At 39.3% G+C, this 27,209-nt stretch overlaps 1 pseudogene; it reads left to right on the top strand.

The window, feature by feature from the left end:
- Positions 1-12,508: 12,508 nt before the first annotated feature.
- LOC103123422 (cytochrome c, somatic-like) lies at positions 12,509-12,819 on the top strand (annotated as a pseudogene).
- Positions 12,820-27,209: the final 14,390 nt, after the last annotated feature.

Raw genomic sequence — 27,209 nt, 5'->3', positions numbered from 1 at the left:
AGAAACAAGAGGTCACATCTTCAGTGCTGGCTAGGACAAAATATATTCTTTTGAAAACCCTGGATTTTCTCAAATAGACACTTCAAGAAAGTAGAGGGAGACCCAGAAATGGAAGTTTGAGCTGTAGAATCTGATTTAATGTTTTTCAAGTCTTTCTATGTCAAGATTGTGACTTCATAGAAACATTGTTCATAAGAGTCTGGGCGTATTTTTCTTAAGAAGAGATTCTTTGCCATAATCCCAGCTTTGAGAAGGGAAGAAACATTTATCTTTCTTTTGAACTATATAAGCTTATTTCTCATTCAATCAGCTTCTATTTATTCAGGATCACTGGAAGCGGATGTTGTTACTTGTAGTAAATGATATTTCCTGGGAGGTCTAGCTGGCCAAGCATTTCATGAAAGTGTCTCCATGAACACATTCCCACGCACATGTACAATTGTTACTTGGAGCAAATTGTAAATCTAGTTTTCAAGTTCAGCAATCAGTTGAGGCTCTTTTTTCCTTTATTCTTCTTCTCTTTCTTTTTTTCTTCCTTTATTTTTCTTCTTTTTTTTTAATTTGGGTTCAAAGGATATTAAGGAGGTGGGGTGAGAGTAGCAATGCCAACCAGACAAATTTCATGACTTTTTCTTTTATTTTTTTTTTATTTTTATTTTTTTAAATTTTTTATTTAAGAAAGGATTAGTGAACAAAAACATAAGGTAGGAGGGGTACAACTCCACACAATTCCCACCACCCAATCCCTATAACCCACCCCCACCCCTGGTAGCTTTCCCATTCTCTAGCCCTCTGGGAGCATGGACCCAGGGTCCTTGAGGGTTGCAGAAGGTAGAAGGTCTGGCTTCTGTAATTGCTTCCCCGCTGAATATGGGCGTTGACTGGTTGGTCCATACTCCCAGGCTGCCTCTCTATTTACCTAGTAAGGTGTGTCTCTGGGGAAGCTGAGCTCCAGGACATATTGGTGGGGTCTTCAATCCAGGGAAGGCTAGCCAGCATCCTGGTGGCATCTGGGACCTGGTGATTGAAAAGAGAGTTAACATATGAAGCCAAACAATTTGTTGAGCAATCATGGATCCCAAGCTTGGAATAGTGGAGAGGAAGTGTTAGGGAGGTACTCACTGCAAACTCTAGTGTTCTTCTGCTTTCAGGTATATATTTTGCAGTAGTTTATGGATACGTGTGCAAATAAGCTCTCTCTCACAGAAACTGGTGTATATCTAGGTTATGGGACTTTGTTAGAAAGTGAACTACCTGAGATGAAATTAGAGTGTACTATAAAAGGAAAGGTCTCACCCAAGTAATGAAGTTGAAGGGTTGTCATTCCACACGTGAAGTCTCTGGATACAGTCTGAGGTGAAGCATGTTGAGGTGGCAATCGTTGCTTTGGTTAGGTAGTGATCGGCAGATGCAATATTATTTGCTTTGGATTGGGAGATGCATACGGGAAAGTGGGCCCTATCCAAGGGTTCCAGGACTGGGGGAAGTAGGGGCTCTATAGTGAAGATGTGAGGTTCCTGCTATCTTAGGGTTCAAAAAGGCAATCAATAGTTAATATTATCATCACATTATTTGTTAATTGGGTTAACTTTGAAAAGTCCCTTTGTTATGGTTTGCTGTACAGTACCCAGTATCTTGTATATAGCTGTGCTATTGGATGCTTCTAATCTACTTGGTCTAGGCTTTTGAGAGAGTCCGCATATCAAATACATAGCCTATATATTAAAAAGATTCAGTTTGTCTTTTGAGAAACTTTGAGACATACAATTGATTTCCCCCTCTCATATTAATTAACTACTGATTTATATGTCTACATTTTGCTAGGAGTGTACATAAACACCAATCCCACCACCAAAGGACTGTGACCCATCCCTCCCGCCCACTCCCACCCCCCACTGGCCCAGGAAGCTACATGTCTACCCCTCACCACTGGGTTTTTACTTTGGTGCCTTACTTACAATTTGATCAGGTCCTGCTTTTAGTTTCCCTTTCAGATCTTCTTAGTCAGTTTCTGTTGATGAGTGGGATCATCCCATACTCATCTTTATCTTTCTGACTTAGTTCACTTAACATAATTCCTTCTAGCTCTGTCCAAGATGTGTCAGAGAAGGTGGGTTCATTGTTCTTGATAGCTGCATAGTATTCCATTGTGTATATATACCACAGCTTTCTCAGCCACTCATCTGTTGTTGGGCACCTGGGTTGCTTCCAGGTTTTAGCTATTATGAATTGTGCTGCTATGAACATAGGAGTACACACCTCTTTTTGGTTGGGTGTTATGGAGTCCTTGGGTTATAACCCCAGGAGAGGAATTACTGGATCATATGGAAGGTCCATGTCTAGCCTTCTGAGAGTTTTCCAGACTGCTCTCCACAGAGGCTGGACCAATTTACATTCCCACCAGCAATGTAAAAGGGTTCCTCTGTCCCCACATCCTCTCCAGCATTTGTTGCTGCTGTCCTTTTTGATGTATGCCATTCTTACAGGAGTGAGGTGGTATCTTAGTGTTGTCTTAATTTGCATTTCTCTGACAATCAGTGACCTAGAGCAGTTTTTCATATGTTTGGTAGCCTTTTGGATCTCCTCTGTGGTGAATGTTTTGTTCATTTCTTCTGCCCATTTTTGGATGGGGTCATTTGCTTTTTTGGTGCTAAGTTTGCTTAGCTCTTTATATATTTTGGTGATTAGTTTCTTGTCTGATGTCTGGCATGTGAAGATCTTCTCCCATTCTGTGAGGGTTCTCTCTGTTTGTTTAATAGTTTCTTTGGATGTGCAGAAGATTTTCACTTTGATATAGTCCCATTGGTTTGCTTCTGCTTTAGTCTTCCTTGCAATTGGGTTTGATTCATCAAAGATGTCCTTGAGGTGTATGTGGGAAAGTGTTTTACCATGTTTTCCTCTAAGTATTTGATTGTTTCTGGTCTGACATCTAGGTCTTTGATCCATTTGGAGTTGATTTTTGTTTCTGGTGAGATAAAGTGGTTCAATTTCATTATTCTGCATGTTTCAACCCAGTTTTCCCAGCACCATTTATTGAAGAGAGCCTCCTTTTTCCATTTAATCCTTTGGCCCCCCTTATCAAAGATTAGATGCCCATAGGTGTTGGGATTTACTTCTGGGCTTTCAATTCTGTTCCATTGGTCTGTGTGCCTATTTTTGTTCCAGTACCATGCTGTTTTGATGATGATGGCTTTATAATATTGTTTAAGGTCTGGGAGTGTGATGCCTCCATTTCTGTTTCTTTTCCTTAAGATGGTTTTGGCAATTCTAGGTGCTTTCAGGTTCCAGATAAATGATTGTAGTGTTTGTTCTATTCTCTTAAAGAAGCTTGGTGGAACTTTGATGGGTATTGCATTAAATTTGTATATGGCTCTGGGGAGAATATTCATTTTGATGATATTTATTCTTCCAATCCATGAGCATGGGATATCTTTCCATTTCTTGGTATCAGTTTCTATCTCCTTGAGTAGCGACTCATAGTTTTCAGTATACAAGTCTTTCACTTCTTTGGTCAACTTTATTCCTAGGTATTTGATTGATTTTGCTGAAACAGTAAATGGGAGTGATTTCTGGATGTCTTCTTCTTCATATTTAGTGTTTGCATAAAGAAATGCCACTGATTTTTGTACATTGATTTTGTAGCCTGATACGTTGCTATATTGCCTAATAACTTCCAGTAATTATCTACTGGATTCTTTAGGTCTTTCTATGTATACTATCATATCATCTGCAAATAGTGAGAGCTTGACTTCTTCCCTTCCAATCTGTATCCCTTTGATTTCTTTCTCTTGCCTGATTGCTATGGCAAGAACTTCCAATACTATGTTGAAGAATAACGGTGACAGTGGACAGCCCTGTCTAGTCCCCGATCTGAGGGGGAATGCTTTCAGCTTCTGTCCATTGAGTATGATGTTGGCTGTAGGTTTGCTATATATAGACTCCACTATCTTGAGGAATTTCCCATCTATTCCCATTTTTTGTAGGGTTTTGAGCATGAATGAATTTTGGATTTTGTCAAAGGCTTTCTCTGCATCTATTGAGATAATCATGTGGTTTTTGGCTTTGATTTTATTGATGTGGTGAATGACATTGATTGACTTATGGATGTTGAGCCAGCCTTGCATTCCTGGGATGAATCCCACTTGGTCATGATGAACAATCTTTTTGATGTGTTGCTGTATCCAGTTGGCCAAGATCTTGTTTAATATTTTGGCATCTATGTTCATCAGAGATATTGGTCTGTAGTTTTCCTTTTTTGTTCTGTCCCTATCAGCTTTTGGTATCAGGGTGATGTTGGCTTCATAAAAGGTGGAAGGGAGTATTCCTGTTTCTTCAATCTTATGGAATAGCTTAAGAAGTATGGGTATTAACTGTTTCCTGAAAGTTTTGTAGAATTCGTTTGTGAAGCCATCTGGTCCAGGACTTTTGTTGTTGGGGAGATTCTTAATAACGGTTTCAATTTCTTTGTCTGTGATTGGTGCATTTAGATTTTGTAGTTCTTCTTGGTTCAGTTTTGGAAGTGCATAGGTTTCTAGGAATTGTTCCATTTCTTCCAGATTCTCTAGCTTGGTGGCATATCGTTCTTTATAGAAGTTTCACAGGATTCTCTGGATTTCTGTGGTGTCAGTTGTGATATCTCCTGCATCGTTTACAATTCTATTAATTTGAGTCTTCTCTCTTTTTTGTTTGGTGAGTCTGGCTAGGGGTTTGTCAATTTTGTTTAATCCTTCAATGAACCAAAATTTGGCTTCATTGATCTTTTGTATGGTTCTTTTATTTTCGATGTTGTTTATTTCTGCTCGAACTTTAGTGATTTCTGTCCTTCTGGTTGCTTTAGGGTTCCTTTGTTCCTCTTCCTCTAAGTCCTTGAGGTGTGCAGTAAGGTCGTTCATTTGGGCTTCTTCTTGGTGTTTAATATGTGATTGTATGGCTATAAGTTTCCCTCTCAGTACTGCTTTAGCTGTGTCCCAAATATTTTGATAGGTTGTGTCTTAATTTTCATTAGTTTCCAGGAACATTTGAATTTCCTGCTTGAGTGAGTCTCTGACCCAGTGTTTCTTAAGGAGCATGTTGTTTAGTTTCCAAATTCTATGTCTTTTAATGATTTTCCGTTTGTTGTTAAATGTTAGTTTTACTCCACTGTGGTCTGAGAAGATACTTGGGATGATTTCAATGCTCTTGAATTTATTGATGCTGTCTTTATGGCCTAACATGTGGTCTATCCTTGAGTATGTGTTATGTGGATTTGAAAAGAAGGTGTATTCCAGTTTTTTGGGGTGGAGGAGTCTGAAAATGTCCAAGAGGTCTCGTGTGTCTATCTCTTCATTCAATTCTCTTGTATCTTTATTGGTTCTCTGCTTTGTTGATCTGTCTAAGTGTGATAGTGGGGTATTGAAGTCTCCCACTATTATTGTATTACTATTGATGTATTTTTGAAATTCTTTCAGTAGATGCTTAATGTATTTAGATGGTCCCTCGTTGGGTGCATAGACGTTAATAATTGTTAAGTCTTCTTGGCTGATTGATCCTCTAATCATTATGTAATGTCCCTGCCTATCTTTTATTACTTTATTTAATTTAAAATCTATCGTATCTGAGATGAGAATGGCTGTTCCTGCCCTTTTTTGTGATCCGTTAGCCTGTATGATAGTTTTCCATCCTTTCACTTTAAGTCTGTGTTTATCTTGTTGTGACACATGGGATTCTTGCAAGCAGCATATGAAGGGAGAAGATGAGAAGAAGAGTTGTAATTAAAGAGCAGTGCAAGGAACTTCCCAAATGTGTATCAGTGAATTCAAAAAAAAAAAAAAAAAACCCTGTTTGGTGGTATGGGGTATCCTGCTAGGAGCTGGTCCCAGGGACTGCTTATGCGGGGGGGGGGGGCAGCGGGAAGGATGTATGCTTGCAAATTAAAAGGAAGAAAAAAGAATTTTTTCCCTACTCTAATTCTTAACCCAAATTAAGTTATAGTCACCTCCTTGGTGTCTAAGGACACCTTATTGGCTGGCCTGCTAAAGGCAGAAAATCCTATTGTCTCCAGGGGAGTGCGTTCGGAGCTCAGAGGCTAGCAGCTTCTCCATCTGCCATCTTCCGGGAAACCCCCCCTCCAGACTTTTTTAAAGGATTTCTCGAAAATGAAAACTCGCTCCAAGTCCTTTTATCCAATGAGAGCTATACTCAAGAAGTCTTTGGATACGCCCTCAGGGTCACGGTGGACCCTGGAGACTCCCAAGAGAAATCCCCCAAGCTAAAGTGCTCTCTCCGGGTCCTCTGCCCGCCACGCTCTGCAACCGGTGGAGGAGACACTGCCCGGTGCACTCACCTTGCCCGGCGCCGCCTGGGAAGTCTGGAGCCCCGCTAATCCGTGTCACCTTTACTCTAATTCTTAACCCAAATTAAATTATAATCACCTCTTTGGTGTCACCCATTATTGACTGGCCTGCTAAAGGCAGAAAATCCTACCGTTGCCGACGATGTGATCAGAGCACTAGCTGTTAGCAGCTTCTCAGTCCGCCATCTTCCTCCTCCCCTGACTTTTTCTTAGAGATGTAGAACCACTATTGTCCAAATCCAAATTATTATTATTATTATTATTATTGCTGAGGAGAATGAGCAATGTGGGAATTAAGTGAACTCTGTGTGGCTCACATGCCAATATCTCTAGGGACTGGGTTCCCTGTGCATGGGCATGTTTAAGCATTTTGTGTCAAGAGGTCCTGCTTCTGATTGTAGGTTTTTTTTGCTTGTTTGTTTTTTTCCCACACTCAAAGAGGATAATGTGAACCTTAAGGTCGTTGTAAGGTTCTCCACAATTAGTCTCTTGTTCTTAGTGATACCAAACCGGGTAGGAATGAAAAAAAAAATGGAGACATGTCTTTGAAGAATTCAAGCCAGATACTAAATAAAGAATTGAGACTTCAATAGAGACTGACATAACAAATGGCAGAACTCAGCTTTATGTACAGGTCAAGCATAAAATCACAAATAAAATGAGAAGGAGTAGGCTAGACTAGCCAACAATGGCATGCTTATCTCTTTTTCATTTAAGCTTTAAGAACATGAAGATGGGACAGCACAATTGTTCACATGGTAAGTGTACTTGTTTTGTTACCTGTACAAGGTAAGTTACAGCCTGGTCCCCACTGAACTGAAGGGGCTTTTTTGTTGTGTGTTTTTCTCTGTATTCCTATGTACATATCCATATTTATCTTTCTTTCTTAAATTTTTAAGAAAGATTTTATTTATTTATTCATGAGAAAGATAGGAGAGATAGATAGATAGATGATAGATAGATAGATAGATAGATAGATAGATAGATAGATAGATATGAAGAGAGAAAGAACCAGACATCACTCTGGTACATGTACTGCTGGGTATTGAACTCAGGACCTCATGCTTGAAAGTCTAGTGCCTTAGACACTGCGCCACCTCCCTGACCACCATATTTGTCTCTTAAAAAGAAACAAACAAAAAAGTCGTTTAAGAGAGGGGATATGTTAGCCAAGAGAGGAAAAAAGAAAGGGGAAATCTCTGAACTACACGTCACATGAAATCCCAGAGGACAGTTTATTAAGTGAAATAAACTGACATAAACAGGCATATATTATGTGATCTTGTTTATCAGTGGAAGCCAAGTAAATAAAATTCACAGAAACAAGTGGCTTCCAGTCTGTGGGGATGGGCTAGGAATATGTTGGTGAAAAAGTACAATTTTTCCTGGCCCAGAAGCTGGTCAGTGAGGATGAGTAGTAAACTTGCTAGCATGGAGGTTTAAATACAAACTCTGACACATGTGTCAGAGTGATGATGATCTACTTGATTCTTCCTCATAAATAAATAAATCTTTAAAAGAATAAACTTGCAGTTATGTGATGAGTAAGTTCTGGGGAATAGTGTACACCATGATAACCAAAGTAATACTGTACTGTATGCTTGAAATTTTAAGGGAACAGATGGATTGGTCTCTTGAAAAAATAAAGGTAATATAAAAAAGAAATAAAAGAAACAAACAAAAACTTCTCAAAGGAGTGGGGATGTTGCTCTGTGGAAAAGCATTTCCATAGATGAGACCATGGTTTTGATTCCTGGCATCATAAACAATAAGAAGATGTAGGCTTCTGGGAGTCAAGGCCATGGATTAATAGGTAACCAAACTTATCTACCTTAAGACAACAAATACTTCTAACTATCAACCTCCACAAAACTCAGTAACTACAGGTAAGATACCCAAAGAAGCAACACACCCTCAGCCACCAAGTTACAGACTCAATCATGATCTCATCTTGCCCTTCCTGGGCAGACAACTTCACCAATGAGTTCTAGAACCTCAATTCTCCAGAGTGCTGACCCACTAGGGAAATATAAAAACAGACTGGAGGTTATAGATCCACCTACCAATATCCATGTCAAGCAGAGAAGCAATTACAGAAGCCAGAACTCCCACCTTCTGCACCCCAAAAATATGTTTAGCTCATAACCCCAGCTGGGGAGAAATGATAAGGGGGGAGATGACCAGAGGGTTCTGAACTCCAACTCCATCAGGACCCAGAAAGAGAAGAGGAAAAGGGGAGGGACACTTGGATGTAGTAATAAGTTTATGTGAGGCTTGGAAAAGATGGGAAGATGGGGTCACAGGAATAAAAAGGCAAATATATACAGATATAGACAGACAGTTGTAGAAATGATAGTTAACCCATATCCGCAACATTAAGAGAACTGCAGTAGCTTACAATGGAGGGATTGGGAATTAAGAACTCTGAAAAAACATGAAAGAGAGAGGAAACGTGAGAACCAGGGCATCACTCCAGCACATACAATGCCAGGGAGTGATCTCAAGACCCCATGAGTTCAAGACCAATGTTCTAATCATTGTGCTACTACATAGACCTTCTTCTTCTTCTTCTTCTTCTTCTTCTTCTTCTTCTTCTTCTTCTTCTTCTTCTTCTTCTTCTTCTTCTTCTTCTTCTTCTTCTTCTTCTAGCATTTGCCCTTCTTCCGTAGCCAGTCAACAGCATCAGATTGAGCCTGATGTAAAGTTTCGAGACCTCCTTTGAATCTGGAGAGGTGGCAGTCGTTGACTATGTGTGTCATAGTCTGTCTGGAGCCGCAGGGGCAGTTCGGGTAGTCTCTGGCTCCCCAGCGATGGAACATAGCGGTGCACCGGCCATGGCCTGTTCGATAGCAATTGAGGAGGGCCCAATCATAACGTGCTAGGTCAAAGCCGGGTTGACGCTTGCAGGGGTCTGTGATGAGGTGTTTGTTCTTTACCTCAGCTGACTGCCAGCTCTGTTTCCAAGAGACTGGAACAGAGAAGTTCAGTGTAGGCATAGGGGACCAGATTGGGTGACGAGACGTCAAGCGTTGAACATGGTGACTCAGATGTGGCTGACCATCTCATTACCTCCCTGGATGCAGCACGCCAAGCCCACTGGCAACAACTCACGGAAAGTCTGAACTTCACCCACTCAAGTAGGAAGGCCTGGAAGCTTCTTCACAGACTGGGTGCCGGTAGCCAACCCCCTCCCATCTCCCATCCTCCCGTATCTACAAACTCAGTGGCCAGTCACCTAACTCAAGTTGGTCGTGCTAAGATCAACCCAGTCTGGAAAAGAGAAATTTCCCATGAGTGGTCATCCCACTTCTGGTTATTTTGTCCATCTCCAAAACTCTCTCCCTTTACACTGTCTGAACTGTAAGATGCTTTGAAGAGGGTTAAACCGGGAACAGCTGCTGGCTATGACAACATCACCCCAGAACTCCTTCTTAACCTGGGCCCCGCGGCAAAGAAGTGGGTCGCTTCATTCCTGTCCCACATCTTGGAATCTAAGTCTATGCCCAAAGTTTGGCGTCGTGCGAATATTATAGTGGTTTTGAAACCAAAGAAAGACCCAACACTGGCCACCAGCTATAGACCAATTTCTCTCCTCTCCGTGTGTTACAAACTTCTTGAGAGGCTGCTTCTATCACGTATTTCTCATCTTACAGAGAAATTCCTATCACCCGTCCAGGCTGGTTTCCGTCCAGGAAGATCTACCTAGACCATAATATATATATTTAGGATCTGAGTGGTGGTGAACCTGGTTGAGCGCACATGTTATAATGTGCAGCAGTCTGGGTTCAAGCCCTCAGTCTCCACTTTGAGATGAAAAGCTTTTCAAGTGATGAAGTTGTGCCGCAGATGTCTCCTTATTTATCTACCTCCACCTTCCTCTCGATTCCTGGCTGTTTCTATTCAATAAATAGAACAAACTAATATTTTTAAAATACTGTTTTATGAATTTACATTACTGTGATTAATTTTGGTTTGACTATTTTTTACATAAGATTAGCAAGAAGGTTATTTGGCATCAAGGCCGTTTTAGAGTTTGCTTTTGGAAACAATTTATGAGGACTTTTGAAAATATTTTACTTATTTTTATTTTCATGAGAATGATACAGAGAAAGACACAGAGGGAAACACCAGAGCAGAGGTCAGCTCTGGCTCATGGTGGTGCTGAGGATTAAACCTGGGACCTCAGAGACTCAGGCATGACAGTCTTTTGCAGGACCATTATGCTATCTTCCCAGCCCTATATGAGGATTCTAATAGTACCATTTAGAGCATCTGCAGGCTAGAAAATAGAGCTAAGAATTTTCCATAGGACATCACATGTGCAGTACCTATTGATTTTAGTGGTTTTCCTTTCTTTTATCTTTTAATATTCTGAGGTTGCTGAGCCTACAAGCACATGTTTTTTCTTTTCTCACTTGTAAAGCGGGAGTCTGGTAAGCCAAGAGCTAGGTTATTTATTCTGAGAATATTCTGTAAGCATTAACTCCAGAAAGTCAACTGGAAACCCTTACAATCATCTGTTGATATCTGACTTTATTCAGATTTTTATTTTGCTTGTTTGTTTTTGTGTAGTACTGGGCCCTCATGGGATTGTATACTTATAAGGGTTATTATCTTTCTTACCTCCCCTCTTTTTTATTTTAGAGACAGAGAAGCAGAGTGTGAGCTAGAGATAAAGAGAATAGCAGATATAAGAATGCACTGCTGCACCATCCCTGGGCTTTTCCCCAGATGCTCTGGTAGTTATTTGTGCCAAGGTTAGACTCAGGAGCTATAAGCAACTTAAGGTGTGTGCCCTACAAGCTGAGTTATTGCCCAGCCCAACTAAGCATCATCTATTTGATTTTTTAAATTTTGCTTTATTTAAGAAAGGAGACATTAACAAAACCATAGAATAAGAGGGGTACAATTCTGCACAATTCCCATAACCTGATCTCCATATGCCATCGCCTCCCCTGATAGCCTTCCCATTCTCTATCCCTCTGGGAGTATGGATCCAGGGTTGTTGTGGGTTGCAGAGGGTGGAAGGTTTGGCATCTGTAATTGCTTCCCCGCTGAACATGGGCATAGACTGGTCGTTCCATACTCCCAGTCTGCCTCTCTCTTTCCCTAGTAGGGTGGGGCTCTGAGGAAGTTGAGCTCCATTACACATCTATTTGATTTTTACAAAAACATATTTTACTTAGGGGACTGGGCAGTGGCATACCCAGGTAAGCACAGATAGTACTAAGCACGACAATCCATGCAAGGGTTCAAAGCAGGGGCAAAGCAGGTCTGAAAATATCTCTTTTTCTTCCTCCCTCTCTCTCCCCCTCATCTTCTCTCAATTTCTCTCTTTCTTATCCAATAAAATGGGGAAAATGGCCACCAGTGAATTTTTAGTGCCAAGACTGAACCCCAGTGATAAACCCTGGAGTAGGAGAACACACACACACACACACACACACACACACACACACACACACATGTTGGTATGCATGATACCCCTTCTGTTTCATTTGGTTTAAATTCCCCCTGCTTAACACTATTCTATTTACATAACCACTGTTAACAAGTTCCACCTCCCTCCAGGGCATTTGTAGTTCAGTGATAGGATTCTCGCCTGCTCCACCCCCTCCTTGTCAAACCCTGATCCCTTCTTTGTCACACCCTGATTTTCACCAGTCACTTTTCTCTCCACCCTCTCTATGTCACATCCTGTTTCCACCCTACTTGGGAAGTATATATAAAGACAGCACTGTGAGTTTTAGAGTACTTTACCTTTAGTTTAGCTCAGCTCGGCTTAGATTGTGCTGCGTCCTGCATGAATAAAGAGATACTGCCTAAAGCTCAACTATGAGTCCCTGGTTGTCTGTTACCTGCCCGTGAAGCCAGCCCGGTGAAAACAACATAACCCGGCGAAAACAACACACACACACACACACACACACACACACACACACACACACACACACACACACATTTTGGATAGAGACATAGACATTGGGAGGGAAGGTGTGGATAGAAGTGACAAAGAAAGTAAGCCACCTCTTATGGGAACATGCATGGTCTCCCAGCTCTGCCACTACCCAGCCCCTCTATGCATCATTTAAAACATGAAATTTAGACCTAAAGAGCAGGACATCCAGCTGGTGAGGGTCATGTTTGGCTATCACCTGAGAAAAGAGAGATTTAAAAATGGGTTATGTTGAAAAGGACATGAAGATTTTTGTTCAGAAATGTGCCCAGTGCCACACCCATGGAAAAGGAAGGCAAACACAAGATTGGACCAAATTTCCACAATCTCTTTAGATGAAAGACAGGTCAGGCTGCTGGATTCTCTTACAAGGATGCCAACAAGAACAAAGGCATCACTTGGGGAGAGGAGACACTGATGGAGTACTTGGGGAATCCCAAGAAGTACACCCAAAATGATCTTCACTGGCATCAAGAAGAAGTCAGAAAGAGCAGAGTTGATAACTTATCTCAGAAAAGTGACTAATGAGTAATATTTGGCACTGTCTTATTTATTACAGAATAGAAATGTCTTATGACTTTTTTTGTATACCATATTTAAATTGATCTCATACACCAGAATTCAGATCGTGGGTGGCAGATAGAATGTTTTTGTCAAACGATCATTATTTAAATAAGATTGGCCTGTGGTTAAATGAATACGATCAGTATTTTGGATTTTGATATCTCCAGTTTAGCAACTGCAATCACCCTCCTCTTTGTGAAAATATAATTAGATTTGTGCTCAAATTTTCAAAGATACTGAATGTCATCTCAAAACTTACAGGAGATTGGTTTTGTGTTTGAAATTACATAACTGGTTGATATAATTAAACACTGTGGAAATCCACAAAAAAAATTGGGGGACTAGGTGGTGGCGGACTTGGTTGACTGCACATGTTACAATGTGCAAGAATGTGCAAGGATCTGGATTTGAGCCCCCAGTCACCACTGGCAGGGGGAAAGCTTTGGAATGGTGAAGCAGTGTAGAGGTGTCTGTTTCTCTCCCTCTCTATCAACCCCATCCTTCTTCATTTTGGGCTGTCTCTATTCAATAAATGCGTAAAGATAATAAATTTTTAAAAACATGACATTTGTGCTTAAATTGTGGAACTACTACCAGCACACTGAACTGTGCCTGTGCCAAAGAGACAGGTTTCTCTTAAATAACAGCAAATATATTGACTCAAAATAAATAATTTCCTGCAAATAAAAACGAAAATGAGATATCACTTCACTCCTGTGAGAATGTCATACATCAGAAAAGGTAACAGCAGCAAATGCTGGAGAGATTGTGGGGTCTAAAGAACCCTCCAGCACTGCTGGTGGGAATGTAAATTGGTCCACTCTCTGTGGAGAGCAGATTGGAGAACTCTCAGAAGGCTAGAAATGGACCTACCCTATGATTCTGCGATTCCTCTCCTGGGGATATACCCTAAGGAACCCAACACACCCATCCAAAAAGATCTGTGTACACAAATGTTCTTAGCAGCACAATTTGTAATAGCTAAAACCTGGAAGCAACCCAGGTGCCCAACAACAGATGAGTGGCTGAGCAAGTTGTGGTATATATACATAACGGAATACTCAGCTATAAAAAATGTTGACTTCACCATTTTTAGCCGATGTTGGATGGACCTTGAAAAATTCATGTTAAGTGAAATAAGTTAGAAACAGAAGGATGAATATGGGATGATCTCACTCTCATGAAGAAGTTGAAAAATAAGATCAGAAAAGAAAACACAAGTAGAACCTGAACTGGAATTGGCGTGTTGCACCAAAGTTGGGGTGGGTGGTGGGGGTGAATATAGGTCCAAGAAGGATGACAGAGGACCTAGTGGGGGTTGTATTGTTATATGGAAAACTGAGAAATGTTATTTGTGTACAAACTATTGTATTTACTTTACTGTCGAATGTAAAACATGAATTCTCCAATAAAGAAATTAAAAAAAATAAAACATTTCCAGATGATGGAAAATCATAAATAGAGAAAAAAGATAATAGTTTCCATCTTATTTATGAAAGTATTATTTTTCCACAGTGTTTTGGGGGGAATGGTTTATAGCACATCTGTGGACACATGGGGTCTTTCCTCATCTCCCTGTAGGAAGCAAAATGGTCCATTTTCAAGTATGAAATGTTAGAGATAGACATGAGTTATTTTAGTGTTTCATCCTCAACCACCCAGAGGCTTAAGCCAAGATGTGATTTTAGCAAACTTGCACAATGAGCTTATCTTTCAAGAAAAGCCAGCCAGCAGCCCACACTCCCCCCCCCACCTCCTTAACCTCAGACCACAAGTCTGACACAGAGAGGACTACTTATAACTAAGAAGCAAAGTGGAAGTATGTTTTAAAACTGCACAACATTGAAGCCCTAACTTAAAAGAGGGAAAAATAATGCTAAGCATAGCTCAACCAATTTTTTTTTCACTTCAGAGAAGCGGCCAATGGAGAAACTTGAGCAGGGACTTTGTATTAAGGTAGGAATGTGTGTTGGAATCTCAAGCCTGCACAAGCCAATATGACTGATTCTGGCTGGATGGGCACCTGATTCTGCAGAATCACGTGAATGTCTCACTTCCCACCAGTCCATCCTTCAGGTGGGTGGGCAGGTCTATTTCTTTTTTAAAATATTTATTTTTATTTTTTATTTTTGAGAGAGATGGAGAGAGAGAGAGATATGACAACCAGAGCACTGCTCAGCTCTGGCTTATGGTGGTGTGGGGCATTGAACCTGTGACTTCAGAGCCTCAGACATGAGAGTCTGTTTGAACAACCATTATGCTATCTACCTCCCCACCGTGCAGGTCTTTTTCTAACATCCCCATGATAGGTGTCTGCAAAGTGCACTCTTTCCCAGCCTAGACCCTTTTCAACTATCACTAACCAGTAGATTGATTCAAAGGAAAAATTGTTTTTTAACTCCCAGAAGTTAATGACTATAAAATTGCAACCATAAGTGTCTGACAATGGATCAAAAGCCACAAAGGTAGCATTCTCCTTTCTCTCTTTATCTGGTCTCATGTAAACATGTTCTGATGATCATAGCTTACCAGTTTCATGAACCCACAAGTTTTTGTTTTTCTTGTCATTCATGCGACTTCTCTCTCCAACTGACTATTTCAGGTCTAAAGAGAGAGACAAGCGGGGGGTTTTCTCTGCAGCACTGAACCCCTTCTTCTTCTTCTTCTAGCATTTGCCCTTCTTCCGTAGCCAGTCAACAGAACCCCTCTGATGCTTTGTCAGGCAGACTGGGGCCTATTTTTCTTGCATGACATAGCAGGCACACTACTCTCATCTGAGTCTACTTGGCTTTCAATACTAGATATTTGGAAATGTAGATGCATTCTACCAGAATCACATTAAAATAACTCAAATAATGACAACAGTACATGTGTGTTAGAGTACTTAGAACAATTCTTTTCCACAAGTTGAAGAAAATGACCTTTACCTGTAACTCATTTAGTGAACTATTTGGAAAACCTGGGGTTAAAAACTCCAATTTTTGAATGACTAAGACTAGTTTAAAGCTATAAGAATTCATCTAAAAATAACAAAACAAACTATTTTTATTGTGACATACACTATTTAATTACCAACAATTATGGTTGATTGCATTATGTAAGGATATATTAAGTAGAGTAGAGGTAATTACAAGCTATTGGAAGTCTATATAATTTCAAAACATAGTTTTATCTATTGGAATGAAACACAGGCAAGGTTATGTCTCCTTTTACTCAGAATTTCTATTCAATTTAATAGACCTAATTAGTTTTCTATCTTTTAAATTTATTTTATTCTATTTTCTTTTTAAATTTTATTTGTAAAAAGGAAACACTAACAAATCCATAGGATAAGAAGTGTACAACTCCACACAATTCCCACCACCACTACTCCACATTCCATCCCCTCCCTTGATAGCTTTCCTATTCTTTAATCTCTGGGTGTCTATTTTATCTATTTATTAATTTTTACCAGATCACTGCTTAGCTCTGGTTTATGATGGTGTGAGGGTTTATGATGGTGAAATCTGGGACTTCAGAATCTCAGACATGAGAGTCTTTATGCATAAAAATTATGCTCTCTCCTCTGCCTATTTTAATTATTATTTATTGTAAGATGAGAGGAATAATTCTTTGAAATCTTCCTACCCTATGAGAATCTCAAGGTCATATTTAGAAACCAAAAATATTAATTTAAATTTTAGTTATAGAAAACTATCTGCTATTACCTCAGTGTCAAATAGGATAGTAGGTATAATGCCTAGTTCTATGTGTCAACATGACTGGTTTGAGTAATGCACATATAGCTGGTAAAGCATTATATCTGGATATATTTGAAGGTATTTCCATAGGTGAGTAGCAGACTAGATTAGATTAGACTAAACTATAGTCATTAAGTAGATCTAAGAGAAAAATTCCTCATCCCCAGTATGAGAAGGCACTATCAAGTCCCTTGAGGTATTGACTAAAGCAAAGAGTCCATAGGATAAATGGGGTACAATTACACACAATTCCCACCACCAGAGTTCCACATCCCAACTCCTCCATTGGAATCTTTCCTATTCTTTATCCCCCTGGGAGTACAAACCTAAGATCATTTTGGGGTACAGAAGGTTGATCTGTCTTCTGTAATTGCTTCTCCACTGGACATGTGTGTTGGCAGGTAGATCAGTACCCCATCCTGTTTCTATCTTTCCCTGGTGGAGCAAGGATCTGAAGAGGTGGGGTTCCAGGACACATTGGTGAGGTCGTCTGCCCAGGGAAATCAGGTTGGCATCATGGCAGCACCTGCAACTTGGTGGCTGAAAAGATATAAAGCAGAGAAAATTACTTATTAATAAGGAACCTAAAGGTAATAATAGACCAGATAAAATTTGGGGTCTCAATTTTGAAAAAAAAAACCTAGGAAGTCTATTTTAGGTATATTCCAAGGGGCCCATGACTACTAATTTTTGTCTGAGCCTAAGAGCTAACACACAGGTGGGCTAAAGGTATTGCCTGGGGAGAAGTTTTCAGAGTTGGAAATAAGACTAGAAGGCTGAATCAGGGCAGAGAGTAGCTCCAAAATATGGAAAAGTATACAAATACCATGAACTGTAACTCCCATAGATCTGATCATATTAAGCACCAATTTTTACCTTTTATGTACTCTAAGATTTAACTGTTTATGTTTTGAGACACATAAAAAATGAGATACAGACAGACAAATAAGGAGACCATGAGAGATATCTGAGATCAGTTTGCTTGGTTAGTGGGGAGCTAGACAGATAATGGTTATGGAAAGAGTATCATGCCTGAAGATCTAAAGTACCAGGTTCAATCCTTCCCACCACCATAAGCCAAAGCAGAGTAGTACTCTGGTAAACAAAATAAAAACAAGAGATATCACCTCTCTTGTCCAAAAAGGACAACTTTAATTTTTTTTACTTTTGCTAATTTTCTTTTTTTAATTTATTTATAAAAAGGAAACATTGACAAAACCATAGGATACAATTCCACACAATTCCCACCACTAGAACTCTGTAGCCCATCCCCTCCTCTGATAGCTTTCCTATTCTTTAACCCTCTGGGAGGTGGAAGGTCTGGCTTCTGTAATTGCTTCCCAGATGAACATGGGTGTTGACAGGTCGATCCATATTCCTAACCTGCCTCTCTTTCCCTAGTATGGTGGGTCTCTGGGGAAGCGGGGCTCCAGGATACATTGATGGGGTTGTCTTCCCAGGACAGACAACATTTATTTTTTAAGAAAACTGTTTTTTAATTTAATAGTATGTATTAAATGTTTTGGGGAGGGGCATCTCTTATTTTTATTAAAAATTATTTATTATGGAATTAATATTAATTTACAAGATTATAGGATAATAGGGAGATAATTCCATATAGTTCCAACCACCAGAGTTCCTCCCATCCTCTTCATTGCAAGCTTCCCCATTGTCTATCTCTGGGAGTGTGGACCAAAATTCTTTTGAGGTGCAGAAGGTGGGAGTTCTGGCTTCTGTAATTGCTTCTCCACTGGACATGGGTGTTGACAGGTGGATCCATACCCCCAGTATGTTTTTATATGTCTTTAGTGATGTAGGGCTCTGGAGAAGTGAGACTTTGGGACACACTCGCAAGGTCATCTGCCATGGGAAAGAATGGAATAATAGGATGGAATAATAGTGTCTGCAATTTTGTGGCTGAAAGGCAGTAAAATGTAAAACAGGTGCGGATTGTTTAGTAAACAGGAACCAAATAGTAGGAATAGAACAGCTGAAATTAGTGATCTTAGGGTGGAAAAGCTAGGAAGTCTATTTTATATATGCTCCATGGGGCTCATGACTTGGATAATTTTGGCCTGAGCTTAATAGCTAACACACAAGAGGGCAAAAAAAATTTTCTGTGGAGATGGTGTCAGAGTTGAAAGTAGGACTAAAAAGCTGAATTAAAGCAGAGAATGGCTTCCAAAGTTGAAGAGAGTATATAAATTCAATTAACTGATTACCCCATTAATCTGACCTAGGCAGCCATACCTATACATATTTAGCACAGGAGCCTGTGTAAACTCTTGAATCCCTGCCAGTCTGAGCTTACAGTCCATAGTCACAGCAGGAAACATTCTAGGCTGCGCTCATTTCAGGACCAAAAGGACAATTTCTCTTGAGCTTGAACTCATATCTTTTCTTGCCATTCAGCCTTTCTAACAGCAGTCTTTCAGAACAGAAATGAATTGAACCATTGACTTGCCTGATTATTTAACATAAAACTGGCAGATCTTGGTACTTCTCAGTCTCCATAAGCTCCTGAGTCAACTAAGTCAATCAGCATTCAATACTTTCTATGTTTTGGTACATTAAGGACTATGATGACAATGGATGGTTCTTTCTAACGTGTGTGACTGTGTGAAGTGAATGAACAAAATTATAGTCTTGGTCTGAGTAAATTGCATAATGCTTATGCAAAAGCACTCATGCCTTTAGATGCTAAGTTTAGGCTCTGTATAAGTCACTAGAACACTTCTGTATGGGAGAGCTATATTCTTGGTAGATATGAATCTGCTGAAAATCAAACTTGGTTGATGAAAACTCAAAGCAAATTGAACTTGGGCTTCTACAGGTGTCTCCTTTAAAATAAGGACATTCAATAGGCAAGAATTAGCTACTTGTAATTGAATTAGCTAATTGTACTATGTAACAGAAAATTATGGAGAGGTTCTGATTAAGCTGAGACACTGAGCTCCTCTATTCTTGTTTATGTGTGTTTGTTTATTCCAGTTGCATATTCTAAAATGTCTTTTAAACAGATTAGAGGGAAGATGGTTAAAACGTCTCAAACTCACAAGTAATTAGTCACTTCTGCTCCTAATATATTCTCTAAAACATGACTACTCAGTTACAATGTTACCATGTGCCCAAAACTAGAAGAAAAGTCAGAATACTTGACATTAAGATTACTGATAATTAAATGGCTTACATTTGGTTATATATTATCAATAGCACTTACATTTGCTTATATATTATCAATAGCACTTTACCTTGATTATGTAAAATACAGTTTCTCATAATATCTTGCCCTTGGATTCTATTAAATGCAATTGTTGGTATGCTTCTAAAAACCCCTTCTGTTTCATTAGTTTAATCCCCCCTGCTTAACACTATTCTATTTACATAACCACTTCATTCTATTTACATAACCGCTGTTAACAAGCACCACCCTCCCTCCAGGGCATTGGTGGTTCAGTGGTAGAATTCTTGCCTGCTCCGCCCCCTCTCCTTGTCATACCCTGATTTTCACCAGTCACTTTTCTCTCCACCCTCTCTGCATCACATCCTGTTCCCACCCTACTGGGATAGTATATTTATAAGGACAAGATTGTTTGTAGTTGTAGTGTAGCTTAGCTCGGCTTAGATTGCACTGCGTCCTGCACGAATAAAGAGATACTGCGTACAACCCAGCCATGAGTCCCGGGTCGTCTGTTACCCACCCATGAAGCCAGCCCAGCGAAAACAACAGCAATAACTTTGACAGGAGAGAGAGTTCATTTCATTAATGAACAGGATTTACATACTATAGTGGTCAGGTTCAATCCCTGGTACTGCCATAAGTGAGAGTTGAGTAATATTCTGGTCTCTTATGAAAATGTACAGATAGGTGTTTAAAGATATATGACAACTCTTGTGGATACTGTATTCATAAACACACACACACACACACACACACACACACACACACACACGAGTAGAAAAAGGCTTTTCTCAGCCCTGTCAGCATAAGAGACAAAAATCCAAGTCCATCATCATAAAAATATAAGCAATGAGCTAATGAAGAAACTAAGAGGATATTTTATCAGGAACTGCCTTGTCAAATCTACACTATTCACATGTGTTTGTGAGGAGCAGTGTCTTTGAGCATCACTGTTGTTACACCCTCCTCCTTTGCCCTGAATTCTTCCCGATCTTGAGGTCATTATGACTATTGCTACAAGGCATGGCTTCAACATGGCCTTACTCTTGGTGGTCTCGTGACTCTCCACATGGAGAAAAAACAGTCTCCTGTTTTTTTCCCAGGACGCTGTTTATTGTGCCATGATCACTAAAGTCAATTATACCTATTTTCGATAGCAAGTAGACTTGGGCCAAAGCTTGGGATCTGGGTCCAACTAACTCTCATGTCAGCCTGCACCTCTTATTGTTGAGTAAACTCTTACAGCTGTCTGTAGCCCAAACTTGACCTTACATGTGAGCCCAGTGCTGATTGCCATCACCTAAATAGAATGGCCTAAGGGTGTCATATCTTGACCTGTTTAGCTCTAGCTGAAAATACCCTGACTAGCCAGCAATGAGCTCCTATATTCTGATGTGTTCTTGTTATAAACAGTTCTCCCATCCCCAGTGAAAGCCGCATCTCCTCCAGTCACTAGCAGCCTCCAACCCAAATACTATCAGCCTTTCTGAAGGAACTAAGCATGTATCAGGGAACAAGTGGCTTATATCAAGTTTGTTCCCTGACTAGCCTCAACTCCATTGGGAAGTGCATATTTGTTGTGACCCCCCAACAGGAGTTTGGGACTATTAGCATGCAAATGACATCAGCCTGAGCCTGGACAAACAGAGAAGGGAATGTATAAAAGCACAAACTTGGAGCAGCTCAGTCTTTTGGCTGCTGCTTCATTTTGGCAGAGGGACACCAGGTATCCACCATGGCTAATTTTCCTGGGAACTGAAAATATGTGACTCAGCTAGCAGATAAACTCTTAAGACTTTCCTACAGCCATGAGCAACCTTTACTTCAGCTGATAATTGTTTATCTTATGGAACTAAAATTTTGATAACTATACTCAGATTTTATGGACCTAGTGTACTCTTAACTGCTGATGATAATTGCTTAGTTTGCCTTTTACCCATTTCACCCCAATAAAACCTTCTATTGTTTAAACCTGCTCTCAGCTCCCCACTGTGAATCCTTTCCTGTGCTGCAGCTCCCCAAACCCACTTTTTAAGTTAAATTACAACACATATTAATGGTGTAGATGAATGGTAGGAAGAACATTAAATTGGACCAGGCTGAAGTTATTGATTTGGGATTAATCACCAAGTAAAGATTCTCTATTTAGTGTTGTATATTGGGTCTTCAGAGAAGGTGCTAGGGTCAGGGAGAAAGCAAGTGCTTATGGAAAAGACTTTCCTACTTGAGTATCTGAGGTTTGAGTTCAATCCTTGGCATGAAGAACTAGGATTGAAGTAGCAGTGCTCTGGCAGAAAGAAAGAGAGAAAAAAAGAAAGAAAGAAAGAAAGGAAGGAAGGAAGAGAAAGGAAGGTAGGAAGGAAGGAAGAAAGAGAAAGAAAGAATGAATGAAAGATAAAGAGAGAGAGGAAAGAAGGAAGGAAGGAAGGAAGGAAGGAAGGAAGGAAGGAAGGAAGGAGAGAGGTAAAAAATCAAACATGGGAGGAGGAGAGGAAAGACAGAAGGAAGAAAAAGAGAGAAAATATTGAGTAACAAAGGAAGGAAATGGAAAGAAAAAAGGAGGATGGAAACATAAAAGTTTCGAAGAATAACTATCAAGATGGTTCATCCAGATTGTGTACCTGACTTATCAAGCTCATCACATAGAGTCAAGACTGGCCCTCACCACATGGAAAGAAGCTACAATGCTATGATATCTTTTCCTTTCACTGTATTTCACTTTGTGTATTTCTTAGTATAGGATGCGGTAGTCCTATACAGGTAACACTATCACAGTGATGAACAAGGAAAAATGTGTTCGAATGGAGCAGAGCCAAGATGGTGACTCGAAGACAACACATCGCCTGAACTCTGCAAGGATGCTGCTTCAAAACTGCGAAGTTTGGGTGAGGGTGGAAATTCTGGAACAGTATTGGGATGGGGTGCACTGGGTGGGCAGATGAACTAAAAGAGTCCTATAATTCACACTTGGGCTGGAAAACAGAGGCCGAAAAGGAAAAAGGAATCAGGGAGATTGGCTGGGAATCTTCTGATTTGCTAGTTCCTAACCCCTATATCAGCTACTCCTGGTGGTACTCCTGTGTAAGGAATTTCTTTAGCAGGATTATTGGATCAGCAGGGGTGCCTTTCAAATGTGTGTCATTCGAAAGGCATTGAAAGTAGCAGGAACTCTATCTAAGTGACAGTATACCTGAACAATCAAAGCCTCAGTCTTGCCTGGTGTTATCAGTCCAGGGTGTTTTTCAAAGGGCATTGAAGGTAGCAGGAACTCTATATGAATGACGAATACCTGACCAATCAGGGCCTCGGTCTTGCCTGGGGTAAGGTACCTGTATTTTACTGCTAATGCTTGAGTTTTCCTGATAGTTATCTCTTATAATTGCTTATTTTTAGCTTGGTTTGGAAAGAAACAAAGCTGTGTGGAGCCAATCAGATTGTACAAAATCAATCTGCAGACTGACTGTTAGGGATTTTTAATTTTTTAAAAATTTTATTTAATATTATTCTAATATCATTATTACTTGTGCTTGTCTCTTTTTTCCCCTATCCAATTTGAGCAAAAGTAGCCATTGTTGCTTCTTCCATTAATAGGTAATTGGATGTACTACACATTCTGGGAGGGACTTACCCCCCTTTTCTCTTTTTCTTTCTTTAAAGCCAATCTAAAAAATCTATTTCCTTTTGCTGTCTTTTTTCTTTATCAGTGAATTATCTTGTACAAGAATTCTGACTGAGAGTAGATCCTTTCTTCTTCATCTCTCCTTGTCTCTCTCTCTCCCTGTATCTCTCTCTTCTTACCTTCTCTCACTCTTCCCACTATCTCTAGAATTTGTAGTTGACAACTTATTTTCATACTTGTCTATTCTTACTTTTCCTTGTTTTTTTCTTTTATTTTTTTCTTTTCTTTTTTCTTTCCCTTTGTATTACTGCATTTTGTTTTAAGAGTAGAGGTTTGCTTGACTATCTGGCTTTTGTTAAACTGCATTAATCTTTGCTTCGGTAGCTATTGTACTTTCTGAAGTTTGTGACTTCATCTGAGAAAAAAATGTTGAATAATGGCACATCAATACCTTAAATCCATAATACCAATGAATGTCAATGGCTTAAATTAACCAATTAAAGGCACAGAGTAGGAGGCTGGATCAGAAAATACAAACCAACCATATGCTGCTTACAAGAATCCCACCTGACCCAACAAGATAAACACAGACTTAAATTGAAAGGACGGAAAACTATCATACAGGCTAATGAACCACAAAAAAGGGAAGGAGCAGCCATTCTCATATCTGACACAATAGATGTTAAATTAAATAGAGTAATAAAAGATAGACAAGGTCATTACATAATGATCAGCTAATCAATCAATCAAAAATACTTAACAATTATTAACATCTTTGCACCTAACACTTACACATCTAAATACATCAAACACTGACTGAAAGATAGATCTAAATACATCACTTACTGAAAGAGCTACAAAAATACATCAATAGTAATACAATAAAAGTGGGAGACTTCAACACCCCACTCTCAAACTTAGACAGATAAACTAAGCAGAGAATCAACAAAGAAACAAGAGGATTAATCAAGGAAATGGATATACCAGAACTCAATGATAGTTTCAGAGCTTTTCACCCCAAGAAACTGGAATACAGATTCATTTCAAATCAACACAGAACATCCTCAAGGGATAGACCACATGTTAGGCTACAAAGACAGTATCAACAAATTCAAAAGCATTGAAATTAACCCGAGCATTTTATCAGACCACAGTGGAGTAAAGCTAGCATTCAACAACAAACAGAAAATTATTAAAAGTCACAAAAACTTGGAAACTCAACAACATGCTGCTTAATAGCCACAGGGTCAATGAGGCACTCAAGCAATAAATTCAAATGTCCCTAGAAAAAAATGAAAATGAAGACACAAGCTATCAAAACATATAGGGCACAGCTAAAGCAGCATTGAGAGGAAAACTCATAGCCATAAAATCATGCATTAAAGAACAAGAAAAAGCTCAAATAAATGACCTTACTGCACACCTTAAGGACTTAGAGGAAGAGGAACAAAGGAACCCAAAATCATCCAGAAGGACTTATATCATCAAAATTAGAGCGGAAATAAACAACATTGAAAATGAGAGAACCATACAAAAGGTCAGTGGAGCCAAATGTTGGTTCTTTGAAAAATTAAACAATATTGACAAACCATTAGCCAAACTCACTAAAAAAGGAGGGAGAAGACTAAAATCAATCGAATTATAAACTTAGAGGGGATATTACAACAGACACGACATAAATACAAAAAAAATCATGCAAAACTTCTACAAACAACAATATGCAACAAACTGGAGAATCTGGAAAAAATGGAAGAATTCCTAGAAATATATACCTATCCAGAACTGAACCAGGAAGATCTACAGAATGTAAATGCATCAATAACAGGCAAATAAATTGAGACAGTTAATAAAAATTTTCCCAACAATGAAAGTCCAGGACTAGGTGGCTTTAAATGAATTTTACAAAACCTTCAGGAAACAGTTAATACTTACAATTTTAAAGCTCTTTCAAAAGAATGAAGAAACAGGAACACTCCCTTCCATGTTCTATGAAGACAACATCACCCTGATACAAAAAGCAGATAGGGACACAACAAAAAAGGAAAAATACAGACAAATATCTTTGATGAAAATAAATGCTAAAATATTAAACAAGATCCTCACCAACTGGATACAGCAGTATATCAAAAAGATTGTTCATCACTACCAAGTAGGATTTATCCCAGGAATGTAAGGCTTGTTCAATATATGTAACTCAGTCTGTTGGTATCTTCTAATTCTTCTTTTAAAAACCCCTTCTGTTTCATTTGGTTTAAATCCCCCCTGCCTAACACTGCATTCTATTTACATAACCACTGTATTCTATTTACATAACCACTGCCGTCTATTTACATAAATCACTTTACCTTTACATAAAGCACCACCTTCCCTCCAGGGCATTGGTGATTTAGTGGTAGAATTCTCACCTGCCCCACCCCCTCTCCTTGTCACACCCTGATCCTCTCCTTGTCACACGCTGATTTTCACCAGTCACTTTTCTCTCCACCCTCTCTGCGTCACATCCTGTTCACACCCTACTTGGGAAGTATATATAAAGACAACATTGTTCGTTTTAGTTAGTTGTTAGTTTAGTCTAGCTTGGTATAGATTGCGCTGCATCCTGTATGAATAAAGAGATACTGCATACAGCTCAACCATGAGTCCCTGGTCATCTGTTACCCGCCCATGAAGCCAGCCCGGCTAAAACAACATAGCCCGTTGAAAACAACATCAGTCAATGTCATTCATCACATCAATAAAAGCAAAATCAAAAACCACATGATTATCTAAATAGATGCAGAGAAAACCTTTGACAAAATCCAACACAAATTAATTCTCAAAACACTACAAAAAATGGGGATAGATGGGAAATTTCTCAAGATAGTGGAGCCATATACAGCAAACCTACAGCCAACATCATACTCAATGGACAGAAGCTGAAACTATTCAACCTTAGATCAGGGACAAGACAGGGCTGTCCATTATCACTATTACTCTTCAACATAGTATTGGAAGCTCTTGCCATAGCAGTCAGACAAGAGAAAGAAATCAACCAAAAGGATGTTAATCACTAAAATTAGAGCAGAAATAAACAACATCAAAAATGAGAGAATCAGGGCAGGGGAAGATAACATAATTGTCATGCAAAGAGACTGTCATGCCTGAGGCTCCAAAATCCCAGGTTTAATCATCCACACCACCATAAGCCAGAGCTGAGCAGTGCTTTGGTATTTCTCTGTGTCTTTGTCTCTCTGCATCTGTCTCAAATAAATAAATAAATAAAATGCTTTTTAAAAAAAGAAAGAAAATAAGAGCATCAGACAAGAGATCAATGAAGCCAAATGTTGGCACTTTGAAAAAATAAACATGATTGACTATCTTCAAGCCAGACTCACTAAAAAAAGGAGTGTGAGGGAGAAGATTTAAATAAATAGATTTGTAAATGATAGAGGAGATATCACAACTGACACCACAGAAATACAAAAAAATTATACTAGACTTTCATGAAGAAATATATGTCACTAAGCTAGAGAATGTGGAAGAAATGAAAGAATTCCTAGTAACATACACCCTTCCAAAACTGAACCGTAAAGAGCTACAAAACCTAAATGCACCAATCATAAACAAAGAAATCAAATAAGTTATTATGAATCTTTCCAACAACAAAAGTCCTGGACCGGATGGCTTTACAAACAAATTGTACAAAACCTTCAGGAAACAGTTAATACCTATACTTCTAAAGCTCTTCCACGAGGTCGAAGAAAGAGGAACACTCCCTTCCATATTCTGTGAAGCCATCAAAGCCATCATCACCCTGATACCAAAAGCAGATAGGCACA

Source organism: Erinaceus europaeus, chromosome 20, assembly GCF_950295315.1.
Source record: "Erinaceus europaeus chromosome 20, mEriEur2.1, whole genome shotgun sequence".
In the NCBI taxonomy this organism is placed as follows: domain Eukaryota; kingdom Metazoa; phylum Chordata; class Mammalia; order Eulipotyphla; family Erinaceidae; genus Erinaceus; species Erinaceus europaeus.
This window is presented reverse-complemented; position numbering and strand designations above follow the sequence as displayed.